Consider the following 16,753-nt stretch of genomic DNA (forward strand, 5'->3'; position numbering starts at 1 on the left):
GAAATGTAACTACTGTTGAGTCTGGTGAAAAAAGCACTATAATGAGTCAAGTTGGGAGTCTAATTCTGCGTTTGTCTTTACAACTGACTAGGAAGTCACTTCTAATTTTATTTGCCCCTCTGCAATATTAGGGTGAAATCTCACTTCCACTTTCCAGGGATGCTGTGAATCAAGAATATGAAAATACCAGTGTCTATATACCACTTATTCCCTTGAACTTATAGGACTTACACACAGAAATATAAACTCAAGACACCAGGGTGGCTCAGTCAGTTAGGTGTCCAATTATTGATTTCAGCTCAGGTCATGATTTCACAGTTCGTGGAATCAATCCCCACATCAGGCTCTTCACTGACAGCACGGGGCCTGCTTGGGATTCTCCCTCCCTGTCTCTCTACCTCTCCCACACTCACACTCTCTCTCTCTCTCTCAAAATAAATAAATAAACATTTTTTAAAAATATATAAACACTATCCCAGGATATGTCCAACAAATTAAACTAAGGGTAGAATCCTGATTTCTGAAGGCTTTAAGTTCCGGTTTGTGCGAAGAGAAACTTGGGTCTTTTCTAGGAGATTTTAACATCATGAAATTGGACTATATTCGTTCTGTGAAGCTGTTCTCCTTTCTGAACTTGAGAAAAATGTTAAGAAAGGGGGTATAGCCATACATATCTGGTCTGACCCAAACCGCAGAAAATTTCCTTAAGCTGTCTGACCCTTCCATTTCCTCACCTATAAAATAAGGATAAATCCCAACTCTTCTGAGTACGATCTGTAAAGCACCAACACAAGGCCTGGCAAGTCCCAACCTTTAAACACTCTAAATTAATTACATAATCTTCTCTCCCAAACATGTTCCTCCAGTGTTCACCTAACCTTGGTCATCACATATACAGTCACACAAAAAATCTGGAACTCAACTGGGCTCTCCCTTCTCATCTTCTGCATGACCCTCAACATGTCCACTATGAAATCCTTAAAAATTCTGTTTCTTCCTTCACTTCTCTGGTCCATGTCCCTTCTGTCCCTGCTGCCTATTTGTCCTTCATTGTGGTGCTGGAGCCTCATAACCGACTTCCTCAGAACCTTCAAACGGGGGATCCCTTCCTAAAGCTCAAATAATCATCTCTTCCAAAGTATCAACACGGGCTTCAGGATAATATCTAAACTTCTTGGCAAGAAGATGCAAAGCTTTTCAGGATCTGGCCCTGCCTAACAGCTGCTCCGAACTTGGAATCCTGATATTCCAGGATTGTCAAACCAACTTTATTAACTAGCCACATCTCTACTCAGGTTGTTTTACCTGAGATGGTTTCTCCCTCATCCCCTTAACTCAGGAATTAAAAATTTTTAACAAAATCTGTCTATATGTGTATTTTAACACCTAACACAAGATTTTCACATACTTGTTTGCTATATTATCTCCTCTACTCAATGGTAAACTGTTGCAAGGCAGGAACTAAGTTTTATATTACAACCAGGTGCTGACTGTACATGGTATACAGACACTGGCAGAATTTGTTAATACCTGAAGACTGGGATAGGCAAAACAGATCTGAATAGTATATTTAATGCACAGAATGGGAAACAGTGTCCACAATAAAGAGGTGTATTTAAAAACTAGTGTTTTTAATTTAATGGAGTCATTTTTCTTTAACATTTAGTCTAGAGACTTTTGTATAAAAAAAAATGTGAGGCTCAAAGCTTTACAGGAAATGTAAACCAAGTGAATTACTTTAATTAGAAGATTAATAATAAATAACTCAATGCTTTCATAACAACTGGTAGAAAAATACTTATTGCTTATTTGAAGCAAGTATGTGGGGAGGAAAAGATTAGGGGCAAAATAAATCTCAAAACGAGAGCTGTTAAAACTCACCATACATTAACATGAACCAAATTAAAATAACATTAAAACAAATCAAACTTATAATAGGTGGAAACAATACAAAGCTAGAAACGCATCATTTTAGATTAACTGCAACTTTCGTACTTCTGGTGCAAAAAGAAAACCTCCCTTGAAAACAAACTGCCTTCTCTTGGACTAGATGCATTTCCAGATCATTTCCATAATAGAGAAAATCTTAGTTGCAGACTCAACTAAAACAGAAACTGAAGAGCTAAAAGACAATGAAATATTTTCAATTTATAACCTCCCAGAGTCAAAATTAAGTATGGGAAATCCAGGTCTCTTGTGGACAAGAGAAATCAGGAAAACAGAAAATGGCATCCTCTCCATTTCCACAAGAGTTTTTGATGTAAAATGGTTGAATCAGAATAATGTCTTCCCAGAACCAGTTTCTGAAGGTGGGGAAGAGGGCCAAAGATACTCATTCTTTCCACTCAACATTTACTGAATATTTCCCCCAGCAATGTCACTGGCCCCAGGCCTCAGTTTTGTCTCCTGTAAAATGTCTATTCCCAAAGTTGTGAGAACAGCCAGTATTTACCAAGCATATTACCTGCTTAATTATTTACAACCTTATGAAGTAGGTATTGCTATTTTGCAGATGACCACAAAGTGACTTATTTAACATGAGCACAGTCTTGCAACCTAGGCATTTTAACTCAAGACTTGCAAACTAACTAGTACTTCAACGAAGGTGTTCCCTTCTTTCTCAGCCAATTATATTCCCAGCACCAGTAAGGAAGAAAAAAAGTTGTATTTTTGAAGCAACCTACTATGTGTTGGCATGGTAAATTAACTAACTTGTCCTAATAAAGCTTATGAAGTTGGTTTAGATTTCAAATTAAGCTTAAGCTTTCACCAGTGAAAAACTGATTTTACATGGAAAATCATTATCAACTTGCTTTTTCACATAAATCTGCTAGAGTCTGAGCCCCATGAGCCAGCTTTTTTCTAGGGTCTCATTACAACTCGGGGGAAAAAAAAAACGAGCCATCCAGGTTCCAGACCTACAGTTAAGAAAACTATGCAACAGCAGTCTTGAGGCCTGCTGCCCACCAAGGTTCTAGAATATACTACCTATTGAACTTTTTTCATCACTGAACTCCCGCAAAAAGTAATGCAAGAAGGAAAACAGTAGACCTTGTCTATTGGTCCTTCCCACTCTCAACTCATTCACCTTGATAAACCAAATCTCCGTTGCACATATCAAGTGATATTTAAAACAAAAATTAAGCTCTATTGTATTTGAAATTTCCCAGGATATTGAAACTAGCTGTAAACCCAGGTATAAAATACTGATTAAGAAAAACAAATGAACGAATCTTAGTGTGCTTACAAAACATCTTATGCATCTTAAATAATCACAGAGAAATAAATGCCCAAAGGGAAAGCCATAAACTTATTACATACAAAGTTTTTCACTTTCTTGACATGTTCTTTCTATCCACCGCAGATATGTACTGTTACTATAGTATTAAAAGTTGCCTTTAAGTATTTGTACTTTGGTCACCAAAACATGGGAGAAACATGTCTGTTTAATAACAAAACAATGAGAAGCACAATCTGTACAGATTTTTGGTCTGGGTGTGGCATCTAAAGATACTATTTTCTGGTAACGACCACTTTTAGATTCTAACCCTTAAACATGATCCAAATGCAGGAGAAATCAGAAAAGCAGCAGCAGATACAGTGCTGCTTATCGGATGTCTAGACTGCAGGCAAACCCCAAATACCAAAGAAGCATCCATGTGTCAAACCAGCATAATTTTTGAGCTATGCCTGGGGCCACATACCAAAAAAAAAAAAAAAAAAAGATTGGCTTGAAAAGAAAATCTAAGAGGGGTAACCAGAAGGTCAACCCCAGTTTATAGGAACTAGGAAGAAGCTAGCAGGGACATCCAGCCTTTTACCCTGTCACACCCCCCCCCCCACCGCAGCTTCCTTCCCAACCCCCATAGAAAATCTCCAAGGCCCAATTCTCCACGTGCTAGCTTCTTCAAGGTCATCCTAAGATAAAGCAGTGAACAATCACCAAACATTGAGCCGGCATACCTTTAGGGCAAAGGGGCGATTTTCCCCTTCCCCAAATCATTATATAAATATTTTAAATGCCATCAGGCTTTTCTCCAACTCCTACGGAAACAAACTCCCAGACTTTAATTTAATTTAGATTGAGCAACTAAAAAAACGTGTTCGGTTTTGCGACATACATTATTAAAAGGCTTTTCAAGTCTGGCAAACTCCAGTACAAAAACAGGTGTTTTCAGTGTACTTCTAATGACAAGGTCAAACTCATATTTTTAATTACTAAAATTAAAAGGAAGAAAAAAGTTTTTTGCTTTTTAATCTTCCTTAGGACAACCCGAGGTGTGGGGGCAGGGGGAGTATTGCTGGGGTAAAACTGTCTCGCACAGGATCCGTGTTGTTCTAATCACTAATTCCTGGTCTTCCCACTTGTCTGTAGTTACCCAAGGTTAGACGGAGAAAATAAAAACAAAGAAATCTACTAGGTCTCGTTACCAGAACAAACTCTGCACCGCCCTGCCACCCCAATAAACCAACCCCACCCGCAACCAAAACAAACCTCGCCCCTCCCGGATCCCCCTCCCACACGTAAACACACAAAGAAAACAACGGCACGCACAATTCAGCCACAGTCCTCACTTCCCTTTGTAGGACAACGGGGAGCCCCGAAACTTCCCCACGGTGGTTTTTTCGTGTGTCGTCGGGGCTAGGTCCCCTGGAAGCGCGAGCCACGGCTCGGCTACGAGGGTTTGGGGGTGCTCGCCGCATGCGCCGGCTTCCACGAAAGCAGCAAAATGCCTCTCCCCAGTCCTCCTGCGGCCCTCGCCGCCGCCCCCCCCCCCAAACGCGCTTCCCCCTCGGGCAAGCGGTGACGGCCGAGAGAGGCACCACGGCAGCAAATAGAAACGCTCCCCGGTGGGTTTGTTGGTAAATAGAACAACTTGGGTCGGGAAGAAAGTTCCTGCGGAGAGCCGCTCGCCTGGGCGAGGGCGGCAGGAGATGACCCGCGTCCCTCGCCGCCTCCTCCCTCACCTGCGCCGGAACAACGGGCCCCCGCGCACGCCCGCCCGCCCGCCCGGCGCCTCCCGCAGGCCGCGCCTCCCGCACGCCGCGCTGCCGGGGCTTGTTCCTCCTCATGGCTTTGCCCTGACGTAATTCAAACATGGCAACAGTTCGACTTCAAAGGCGAATCCACAGACCTCCCAGACACAAGCTCCGGACCACGGGTAACGGGCCAAGAAGTCGGGGCCACGCTCTCCCGGCCCCTCGGCTGTCGCGGCCCTCGACGCCCGTGCTGAAGCGCGGGGGCCCCGAGACCGCCGCCTCCCCGCCCGCCCGCCCGGAGCGCGGAGCACGCCGCCTCTCCGCGCACCAGCATTGCACCTCATGCGAGCACCGCCGCCAAAGTTTCCCCGCGAGGGGCTGAGGGACAAAAGCCCCTCTCGAAACTCGCCCGAAGTTAGGGGGGCCCGGCCCACACGGCCCTCCGCCCGGCGGCCGCCCCGAGCGCCGGCGGGGCCCGCACGGGCACATGCAGCTCTTTGTTTTCTGTCCAGCCGGGCGCTGCCTACGTGCAGCATCAGGGATGTCGGATTGTTTCTCAGAGGCGAGACACTTGACGATCACCCCGGGGAGAGGTCCAGACCCCGCTCCCCGAGAGTCCGGAGCCTCTCCCCCCGTCCTCCCCTCAGCAGCAGGCCCATTTAATCAAAGTTTTGCAGTGTCCTTGATGAGAAACGCCGATCGCCCGCCCCGCATCAGCGGAGAGTTGGCGACTTTCACTCTGCTTTTTAAACTGGCAAGACGCCATCATCAGCAAATCACATTGTCCTGCCGGCCGGCCCCGACAGCGCCCGCATCTCGCTGCCGGCCCGGATCTGGACACTCACACAGACCTCCGGCGAAAACCAGGGTCGCAGCCCCAAGCACGTGGTCTGTCATGTTGAGCACAAAAAGCAGTGCCCTCCGGAGTTCTCTCACTCCTTCGGCGCAGACAACGCCGTTGCCTCCATCCCCAAGTCAACTTGGCTATGACTGGCCATCTTAAGCCGCACACAGTCGCCTCAGAAACCCCTCACCGTGGCGCCCACATCTACGCTACAGGTGACTAAATCGCGAACAAAACTTGAGGCTCCACAGACACATTGGCCCCCCGCGCTGCCTGGGCGCGGTCCGGGAGGTGGGGGGGGGGGGGGGGGGGAAGCGTTTGGGAGCCGGGCTGCTTCAGAGCGGCCGCGTGTTGCTCTCATTGTCGCATCCGCATCCCTCCGGAGTTCGGCAAACAACGCCACGCCGCGTGCACTCCGGCCACCCCCGGCGCTGACCCAAAAGGCCGATTTAAACCCTCTCACGCCCGCCAGCTCGCAAGTAGACGGCAACTTAAGTTTCCGAGCCTACGGCGCTCATTGTCCACCCTTCTCAAACAGGCGCAGGGGGGCTGCAACGAAACTAAGCCACGAGGTTCAACCACGGCGCCCGACCACTCCCGAGGCGCGCGCCCACGCGGATGCACCGGCCCGGGGCCCCTTCGCGATTGCCAGCAAGTCGTTTTCCTCTTGGGCCTTCCAGCCACCCGCCTCCTTTTCGCCAGAGAACACTACGGCTAAGAAAAGTCATTGTCACCTTCAACGTGGATCCCTCAACTCCGGCGACTCCTCAGTCGTTTGCAGCCTCCACTCACTTCCCCCACCCCAAGACTTTCGGTTTGCTTCCACTACCCTACCCAATTAGAAAAGGCAAACTAAACGTGTATACAAAAGAACCCGGGGTCTGAAGATCACGAGAACATTGCTCCCAGCAATGCCATCTCCAAGACAAAACTTCCTGTGCGTGCGTGTGTATGTGTGTGTGTGTGTGTGTGTGGAAGGACCGGGGGGTGGGGGGGGAGGTGAAAAGAGAAAAAAAAAAACAACACTCTGAAATCAAAGCCTCGTGAGACAGTTTTGCACCAGAGTAATGGTTAGAGTCACTCACCTTCCAAAATCAGCCGTTCCACGCACAATAACGTTCCCGAGGTCTGGAGTGCACGCCAAGCCAGCCCCCCCCCCTTCTAATCGCTCCCTCCTCCTCAACTGCCTTGTCTAGAAAGATTGTCTCCTGCAGTTCTGCAGTTGCTACCGCGGGCCGGGAAGGTGTAGATTCCGCTTTCTCTCTGCGCACGCGCGTCTCCTGGTACAAAATTCTCCTGAATCGAACTTATTTGCATACGGGCGCGCGCGCGTTGAGGGCTGGGAGGGGAGAAGGCCCGGCGGCCGCGCGCGCTCCCGGGGCCTCTATTGTCCTTTTAAGGGGAGAAGCGCCGCGGCGCGGGAAACGAGGCGGCCAGAGGGAAACGGGGGCGGGGACTGCTTACTACGGCTGACGTCACGTAAACAAACGCCCCCTGGCTGGAGGCTGCGGCGAAGGGGGAGTGGCGGGGTGGGAAAGGCGGAAAGGTTAGCAGTCTAGGGAGAACGTTCGGCTGCTTGACTTGCTTTCCACCCTGAAGTTCTTGGGGCGCACCATTTCGCATCGAAAAATAGTTTTGGAAGCTGTTTTTGCAAAATTCTCACACCTATGCCCAGTTTTTGGCTTGAGGCGACAGGGGAGGTGGTCTTGCAAGCACCCAGACGGAATTTATGCCTCCTACATTTCCTAAATTTTGTTTGAAGTTGGGTTTTTGAAGCTTTTTTTTTTTTTTTAAATCCTTTGGGACCAGAGGAGGCTCATTTTTCGTGCAGTTTTAATGAGTCGTTTAATAAAGTCCCATTTTGACATTTTATCCATTCACAAACTCCCGCCTGCCCTCCTCAAGCAGTAACCCAACCCATAACGATCCAATTTCCCCCCCCCCCCCAACTTTGGCCTTAAGAGTTGAATGGTTGTTAATTTCCGTGGGAACAGTGTAGCTTTCCTAAAAGACTAGTCAGTGGAAAGCCAGTAATCTAGGAACATGCACACCTCCTCCAGCTGCTTGTAAAGGGTGTTCCATTCAACCAGAAATAATACCGCTAACTGGTGGTCTTGGGAATGGAAAAAGTAGCCAAGGAAGTGCAGATTTTCCCTGGTGGAATATATAATAAACCAACAATCTAAACGCTTCCTGTCCCAGGAGGAAAGAAAAAAAAAAAACCTGAAGTAACTCTTCTCATATAAAGTGGAAAATGAAAAAAGAATGATTTTGATACATCTTTATTTGGAGAACACAACTAACACCAATAGGCTGAGACCCTGATTTAATATGATAGAGGGAGGGTGGGGAGAGAGGAAGGATGTTTTTCCCAGAAACTTGATATTGTTCCCAAGCTACAAAAGTGTGGACATCAACCATAAAACTTAATCATCTGCTGACAAGTTTCACTGCTTTCACTGTAATGTCAACAATATGGATTTAAATAGATACTTCTGAACCACTAATTTAATTCAACAACCAATTCATAATACATGCAAGACAAACCCACTTCTAAAGTCTGCAACTAATGTTTCTTCTTTTTCTTTGGGTCCTGTAACACAATATTTCTGTATCTGTATATGAAAACCATATATTAAATACCTGCAAAAGAGAAAAAAACAACACCCTCACTAAAATGTGAGCTCCCTCAGGGCAAGAATTTTATACTATATTCATTTTTGTACTCCAATGCCTAAAACAGAGCACAGCAGATAATGGACTCTGAATAATTGCTTGTAAAGTATTAAATACATGGACATTTCCAAATTTATTATAGATTTAGCTCAAATCAAAACAGCTTTACTTTAGTGTAGAATTTTTGTATTTAACCTAAAATGAGTTTGGAAGTTATAGTGCTCACCTCAATTAATATGATGTCTATGATGCCTGTTCCTATCATAATAAATAAAATGGAGTAGGCTTACTAGCTGTTGCTAGGCTTTCATTGGTAACAAGTTGGACCCGCAACGTAAACACCTACCTTCGTTTTGAAGAAAATTTTAGGAAGTTGTCCTGGGTTGTCTCACGTACTTATTTGGTTTATGACAGATCTTCTGAAAATAATTTCAAATTAGCACATGCTTTTTGCAAGTATGAAAATTGCAAGTGTGATAATATTTTTCAAACTTCAATTATTGCTTATAGGATATAGCTATATATTTTATATAGACAGATAGATAATATAAAATTGTATCATGAATGCCTTTTCTCTTGAAAGTTTATGTAAAGAATATATACTGTAATTCAGGAATGGAATAGATTTAAATGTGTAAGCAATACAGGAATTACAGTATTTAGGATATAATGTTCAGATAAAAAAGTACCTGTAAGCGTCAGAGCTACTAAGTCAATATTGTACCGCAAGACTTCCTCAAAGTAGAGGTCTCAAAGTAGAGGTCAAGAAGTAATCTGGTAGTTTTTGTAGGAAAGGTAGCAAAAAAGTCCTTAAAGAAAAAGTTGAGTTTCTTAGAATCTTTAAAAAAAAAAAAAAAAAAAAAAAAAAAAAAAGAACATGTTATTTTTTAACAACCAGGTGCATTCCAAAGGTTCTTTTGTTCATTTTGTTACTTGAACATGTTGTTATGGCTGTCTCTATCCTGGGCCAAGAGCTCATTTATGGGCTACTTTAAAATACTGTTATATAAATAGCCCAAGTGATTTTTTTCAAAAGAAAGAAAGAGAGAGCAGGAGGAAGGAAAGGAAAGGAAAGGAAAGGAAAGGAAAGGAAAGGAAAGGAAAGGAAGGAAAGAGGGAAGGAAGGAAGGAAGGAAGGAAGGAAGGAAGGAAGGAAGGAAGGAAGGAAGGAAAGGAGAGAAATGAGGAAAGGAAGGAAGAGAAAAAGGAAAAGAAATAAAAAACCACTACCCAGAGCTGTCTGACATGTTACTGTATCCCCTTCCAGTCTCTCACTCTTGTATATTTTGTTGTTATTCCTTAAATATTATTTGTAACTAGCTCTTCTTTACTCAGTATCATGAACATCTTTTTACGTCAATAAATTAATTTCTACAAATTTGTACATATGGCTCTAGCGCAATTTATTCAAAGAACATCCCATCGTTGAACGTTTAAAACTTTTTCTCTTCCTTCTTTTTTTTATATTAAAGGTAACTAGTGAAAAATATAATACATAAATTTGGATTATACTAGATTGAATTACACAATGTTAAAAGTATTTGAGTATTTTTTTAATGACTATAGTGCTATGTTAAACTCACACTGAGTTCTCAAAAATAATGAAACTGAAAATATAGAAAAATTGAAATTGAAAATAAGTTACTAGATACTCTGGTTAAGCCAACCACCCTCCTTATAGTATATTGTCCCCACCGTAGAATTATCCCTAGTGCCTGAACATTTTTATTCATTTAGCAAACATTTAAAGATCATAACTATGTGCCAGATAGTAAAACCATTTCAGAAGTAGAGGAGCTCAAGCCCTCCTTACCTCTTCTGACTTATTTCTGTATCATTCTATTTGCTACTTTTTCTTTGGTAACATTTATTGCCTTCTTTTGAGACTTAACTATTGAGCAACTTTACAATTTCTTATAATATTCTTTGCATTGATGATAAATCATATGTAAGGGACTGAAAATGTCAATTTTTACCTGGTAATGATGGATATTATCAGCAATTTAGTAACGTTTCTAATGCTAACTCCAACTAATGATTGTTTTTTAAATGGAGGCTAATACCCTCATCAGAGGCTGGTACCAACCACATCAAAACATTTTGTTGAGCGCAGGAAAGAGCTGATTATTATTATTAAACCTTGGGTTTGGTTCCTTAGCAGATAATAGCCATAGGACTAAATTTTTTCCTCACACCAAAACAAGCACAGTATTTGGTTACTTACTTGTTTAAAACCTTTTTAAGTTCAACTAGCAAGTGGTCAGAGCAAGTCAGATAATTTTAAGCTATAAGAATAGAATTGGTTATGTGATCTAAGCAATCTTCCAACAACCATTTGACAGCTTCTAGGAAAAGGTGTCTATTACTTAATTAAAATAAGCTTTTCAAATTTTTGAACTTAAAGAAACGAATTGTCACAAATTTATTTTTAGAAAAAGGAACCTCTAAATGTATAGAAATTTTAAAGTTTTATACTATCTCATGACATTTGAATAGCAAACTTTAAAAAAATAAAATTACTGGTAACAAAATTAATTTTATTTTAAGAAGGACATTGACAAACTCGAATAAATTCATAAGAGAATAAATCAGGAGGATGAAAGAGGCTGAAAACCACAGCATAATAGCAATAATTGAAGGAGGAGTTGTGTTTTGATTGTGCAAGAGAGCAATCTTTGACTATCTGAAGGACCATCTTTAGAAGAACGAATGGTCTCATTTGTTTATGCCTAGGAACCAAATTTGTTGTGAAAATCACAAAACAGATTTGTGCTAAACATGAGAAAAAATTTCTACACATACAAATAATCCAAAGATTGTTCAAAATATTTCAGAAGTCAACCCTCCATCACTAATGATGGTATTCACAAAAATAAAAGCAAAAATTTTATTTCAATGAATTGCATTATTTACAATATAAAGATTGCTACCTCTAAATTCCTATAGAACTCTATGAATCTATGATTTCATGGGGAAAATGAGTGGTACCATCAATAAGTGCCTCAAAATCATGAGAGGGATTTATCACTGTGGCTGAAGAGGTTAGGAATGTCTTTTTGGAGAGGATGGGATTTGAGCTTGGACTTCATTCATTCATTCATTCATTCAACAAATACTGAGTCTCTACTAAATATCAGTCTCTGACAATAAAATGATAAGCTAATGCAGAAACCAGAAACTGTCGCTCATGGAATGTGGGAGGCAGCCTTTCCAAATAACCACACAAATATAATTATGAACTGTGAGAAATAAAAGAAAAAAAAGTACTGTGAGCCTACTCATGTATGGCAAGAGAATCTGATCTAAACTGGAAGTGAGAAAAAGTGTCTTTGAGGAAGTAAAGTTGAATTATCATCAGGATTAAGATGGAGAATTGGAGAGTGGAAAGAGTACTGAACCAGTGGCAACATCAGGAATAAGTTCTTAGAGATGGTACTTGGGGTGGTGGGGAAAGACATGATTATAAGAGTCATGTCTGTGATTGAATAAAAGTCATACATGAATCCTGTTAAAGGAAAAAGCAGGTGTCAGGTATTGGAGACGAAGAGAAATCATGGTTTAAGCCCTATGGATTTGGAAGTACCTACACTGAGTTAGAAGCAGTTGCATGCCAAAAGTATTCAAGAGACAAATCCTACATGATTAGATTGCAATCAGTTTAATCAATATATTTTTCTTCTATGAAAATTTGTTTTTCTAAATGTCAATAAGAAATTGATCCTCCTGCCATAGAGTCCACTTCCTGGGAAAACCTCTGTTCTAATAATTTAAATCATTACTGAAGGTCAGCATGCCACATCATCAACAGGTAAGAGAGAAAGCAGACACATGGTACAGAAAGTCAGAGAAACATGCTGGGTTGCCATTTCTAAGAGCTTTGGGAACAAAATATCCAGGAGTCTAGAAGAATTTAATATTTTGCTTATAGTTAATTTTAAAAATTTTAATATATATTTTTAAGAATTTGAATTCTTGGGGTGCCTGGGTGGCTCTGTTAAGCGTCTGACTCTTGGTTTTGGCTCAGGTCGTGATCTCATGATTTGTGCGTTTGAGTCCCGCATCTGGCTCAGCACTGACAGTATGGAGCCTGCTTGGAATTCTTTCTCTCTCCCTCTCTCTGTGCCCCTCCACTGCTGTTTCTCTCTCTGTATCTCAAATAAAATTAAAAAAATAAATAGAGGGGCGACTGGGTGGCTCGGTCAGTTAAGCATCCGACTTCAGCTCAGGTCATGATCTCACAGTCTGTGAGTTCGAGCCCCGCGTCGGGCTCTGTGCTGACAGCTCAGAGCCTGGAGCTTGCTTCAGATTCTGTGTCTCCCTCTCTCTCTGCCCTTCCCCTGCTCATGCTCTGTCTCTGTCTCAAAGATAAATAAAAACTTTAAAAAATAAAAAATAAAAAAAAAGAATAGAATGCAGGGGTGCCTGGGTGGCCCAGTTTGTTGGGTATCCAGCTCTTTTTTTTTTTAATTTTTAAATGTGAATTTATTTTTGAGACAGAGAGAAACAGAGTGTGAGTGGGGGAGGGGCAGAGAAAGAGGGAGACACAGAATCTGAAGCAGGCTCCAGTCTTGGAGCCGTCAGCACAGAGCCTCCGAGGGCCTTGAACTCATGAACCATGAGATTCAGGTTGTGATCTTAAGGTTCATGGGTTTGCGCTGCGACGGGTTCTGTGCTGACAGCTTGGAGCCTGAAGCCTGCTTCTGATTCTGTGTCTCCCTCTCTTTCTGACCCTCCCCTATTCATGCTCTGTCCCTTTCTCTCTGTCTCTTTCTCTCTCAAAATTAAATAAACATTAAAAAAAAAAGTTATTCAGTCCAGTATTATTTGCAATGGAAATAATCCAAATGCATCAATAGAGGACTGGTTAAATTAATGAGGGAACGTTCATAAAATGGAATTCTATGCTGCTATTACATAGAATGAGATTGCTTTATACATACTGGCATAGAAAGATATTAACACTCTGTTATGTGGATAAAAAGAAATTTCCAGAACAGTAGGCTAAGTATGATTTCATTTGAAGACCAAAAAAGAATATATAGAGTGTATATGTATATACATGTACATATATAGAGACATTTATAGATATAGATGTCATGTGTTTGTACATGCATAATAAATGATTGGAGACATACCACAATGTTAATCACAGTTACCTCTGAAGACAGAAATTAGAAAGAAAGTGGGAGGAGTGATTTTTATTTTATGTATTTTTTATTTTATATTATTTTTATATAACTTTTTCCTTTTTAGACTTTTATGAGCATCAATTACTTTTATAATGTAAAATTTTAAGGTAGAAAAACACCTATTAAAACACATGTAGCACATTAGGAATATAAAAAGAAAAAGTGTTGGGATCCCTGGATGGCTCAGTCGGTTAAGCATCTGACTTGGGCTCAGGTCATGATTTTGCAGTTCATGGGTTTGAGCCCTACATCGGGCTCTGTGCTGACTGCTCAGTCTGCTTTGGATTCTGTGTCTCCCTCTCTCTCTGCCTCTCCCCCACTTGCACTCTGTCTCTCTGTCTCTGTCTCTCTCTCAAAAATAAACATTAAAAATTAAAAAAAGAAAAAAGAAAAAGTGCCTATATTAGTTTGACAAATTACTGAGGTAACTGTTAGCTTCTTGAACTCAAGAGCCATATCCTGTTTGGCTTTAAAGCTTCCAAAATATTTTTTATGATGTGTGCATATAAATAGCTATAAAACCATACAGGCCATAAATGCTCTTTATTTTTTCTATCCAAATTCTCTTCCCCCCTCATCTCTGAATGTTTAAATCCTACCCATCCTTCAAGGCCTGACTCAATGCCAGCTCAGGTTCAGACATAATTATCATTTATTGATTGCCACCTCTGATCTAGTATCACTCTTTGTGCATGTTTCATCTCTCTTCATTGTTTAAAGTCTTCGTGATAATCCTGTGACATAGATGTCAGTCCTCCTCATTTACTTATGAAAAAATGGGCCTGAGCAGTTATGAGGCTTAATCAGTGTCACATGTCATAGTAAGTGGGGAGGTGCAAGGAAACCAGGTCTTTTGAGTTCGAATTCCAGATTCATTGTCCTGTTCTCTTCTATGGACTTTGCCCTGATTCCATTAACAGAAAATAGTATTTTCCTCCTCTCAATTCCTCTAATATGTTGTCAGTACATCTTAAGACACACATCAATTTCTGCTTTATATTTCAGTGATTCGTGTGCAGCCTGGATCTCTATATGATGAGAATTAAGTCTAATAGTTTTAGTCCTTGGAGGGCATGAAAATCACCTGTGAAGTTCTTTTTTCCAATATTTTTATTGTGGTAAAATACATATAACATAACGAGTGTTATCTTAATGCTTGTAAGTGTACAATTGAACGATAATAAATACCTTTATTATGTTGTACAAATCATCACTATCAATCTCTGTAACTCTTTTCGTGTTGTAAAACTGAAACTCGACCCATTGACAAATAACTGTCCATTCTCCCCTCCCCCCAGCCCCTGGGAACCACCATTCTATTTTCTGTCTCTATGATTTTGACTACTCTAGGTATCTCATGTAAGTAGAATCATACAGTATTTATCTTTTTGTGACTGCCTTATTTAACATGTGTAATACCCTCAAAGTTCATTCATGTTGTAGAATATGTGAAATTTTTCTTCCTTTGTAAGGCTGAACAATATTCTATTGTATGTATATACCTCATTTAGCTTATCAACAGATATTTGGGTTGCTTTGTGTTTTAGCAATTGTGAATAGTGCTGCTATGAAGATGGTGTACAACTATCTCTTCAAGACCCTGTTTTCCGGGCACCTGGGTGGCTCAGTAGGTTAAGTATTCAACTCTTGGTTTCAGCTCAGATCATGATCTCACAGTTTGTGAGTTCAAGCCCCAAGTGGAGCTCTGTACTGCTGGTGTGGAGCTGGCTTGGAATTCTCTCTCCTCTCTTTGCCTTCCCCCACTCATTTTCTCTCTCTCTTCTATCTCTCACTCTCTCTCAAAATAAATAAATAAAACTTAAAAAAAAAAAGATCCCATTTTCAATTTTGGGGGGTATATACCCAAAAGTAGAATTGCTAAATCATATGGTAATTCTGTTTTTAATTTTTTGAGGAACGACTATACTATTATCCAACTATATTATTTTACAATCTCAACAACAGTGCATGAGATTTCCAATTTCTCCACATCTTAACCAACATTTGTTATTTTCTGCCTTTTTGATAGTAGCCATTGTAATGGATGTGAGTTGGTATCTCATTGTAGTTTTGATTTGCATTTTCCTGAAGATTAGTGAAACTGAGCATCTTTTCTTTTTTTTTTAATTTTTTTTTTAACGTTTATTTATTTTTGACACAGAGAGAGACACAGCATGAACGGGGGAGGGGCAGAGAGAGAGGGAGACACAGAATCGGAAGCAAGCTCCAGGCTCTGAGCTGTCAGCACAGAGCCCGACGCGGGGCTCGAACTCGCGGACCGGGAGATCGTGACCTGAGCTGAAGTCCGATGCTTAACCGACTGAGCCACCCAGGCGCCCCTGAAACTGAGCATCTTTTCACGTGCTTATTGACCACCTGTGTATCTTCTTTGGAAAAATAGCTATTTAAATTCTTTAGAATCAGGTTGTTTTTTGTTGCTGAGTTTTAGAAATTCCTTATATATTATATTACTCCTTTATCAGATACATGATTTGCAAATATTTTCTCCTATTCTCAAGGTTGCCTTTTTACTCTGTTGATATTGTCTTTTGATACAGAAAATGTTTTAATTTTTTATGAAGTCCAATTTGCCTATGTCTTCTTTTGTTGCCTATGCCTTCGTTGTCATAGCCAAGAAACCATTGCTAAACCCAATGTCATGAAGATTTGCCCTATGTTTTCTTCCTAAGAGTTTTGTAGGTTTAGGTCTTAAATTTAAATTAAAAAAACATTTTTTTTAACATTTATTCATTTTTGACAGTGAGAGAGACAGAGCATGAGCAGGGGTGGGGCAGAGAGAGGGAGACACAGAATCCGAAGCAGGCTCCAAGTTCTGAGCTGTCAGCACAGGACCTGACGTGGGGCTCAAACTCACGGACTGCGAGATCATGACCTGAGCTGAAGTCAGATGCTCAACTGACTGAGCCACCCAGGCGCCTCTTAAATTTAAATTTTTGATCCATTTTGAGTTTTCTGCATATGGTGTTAGGAAAGGGTCCAACTTAATTCTTTTGCATGTGGATATCTAGTTTTCCCAGCACCATTTGTTGTAAAGGTTGTCATT

At 41.3% G+C, this 16,753-nt stretch overlaps 1 protein-coding gene across 5 annotated transcripts in view; it reads right to left on the reverse strand.

Annotated features, from left to right (window-relative positions):
- SINHCAF (SIN3-HDAC complex associated factor) overlaps positions 1–7,096 on the reverse strand; it is a 34,647-nt gene extending 27,551 nt beyond the window's left edge. Inside the window, exon 1 of one of the 5 annotated variants that reach the window (XM_007076177.3) lies at positions 6,910–7,096. The gene's annotated coding sequence lies outside the window, so the exon portion shown is untranslated. Of the gene's footprint in view, positions 1–4,555; positions 4,867–4,968; positions 4,983–5,319; positions 6,057–6,558; positions 6,777–6,909 lie in introns of those variants that run through there. The other 4 variants (XM_007076178.3, XM_042992051.1, XM_042992052.1 and 1 more) reach the window with 4 other exon arrangements.
- Positions 7,097–16,753: the final 9,657 nt, after the last annotated feature.

The sequence above is a fragment of the Panthera tigris genome, chromosome B4 (genome assembly GCF_018350195.1).
Source record: "Panthera tigris isolate Pti1 chromosome B4, P.tigris_Pti1_mat1.1, whole genome shotgun sequence".
In the NCBI taxonomy this organism is placed as follows: Eukaryota; Metazoa; Chordata; class Mammalia; order Carnivora; family Felidae; genus Panthera; species Panthera tigris.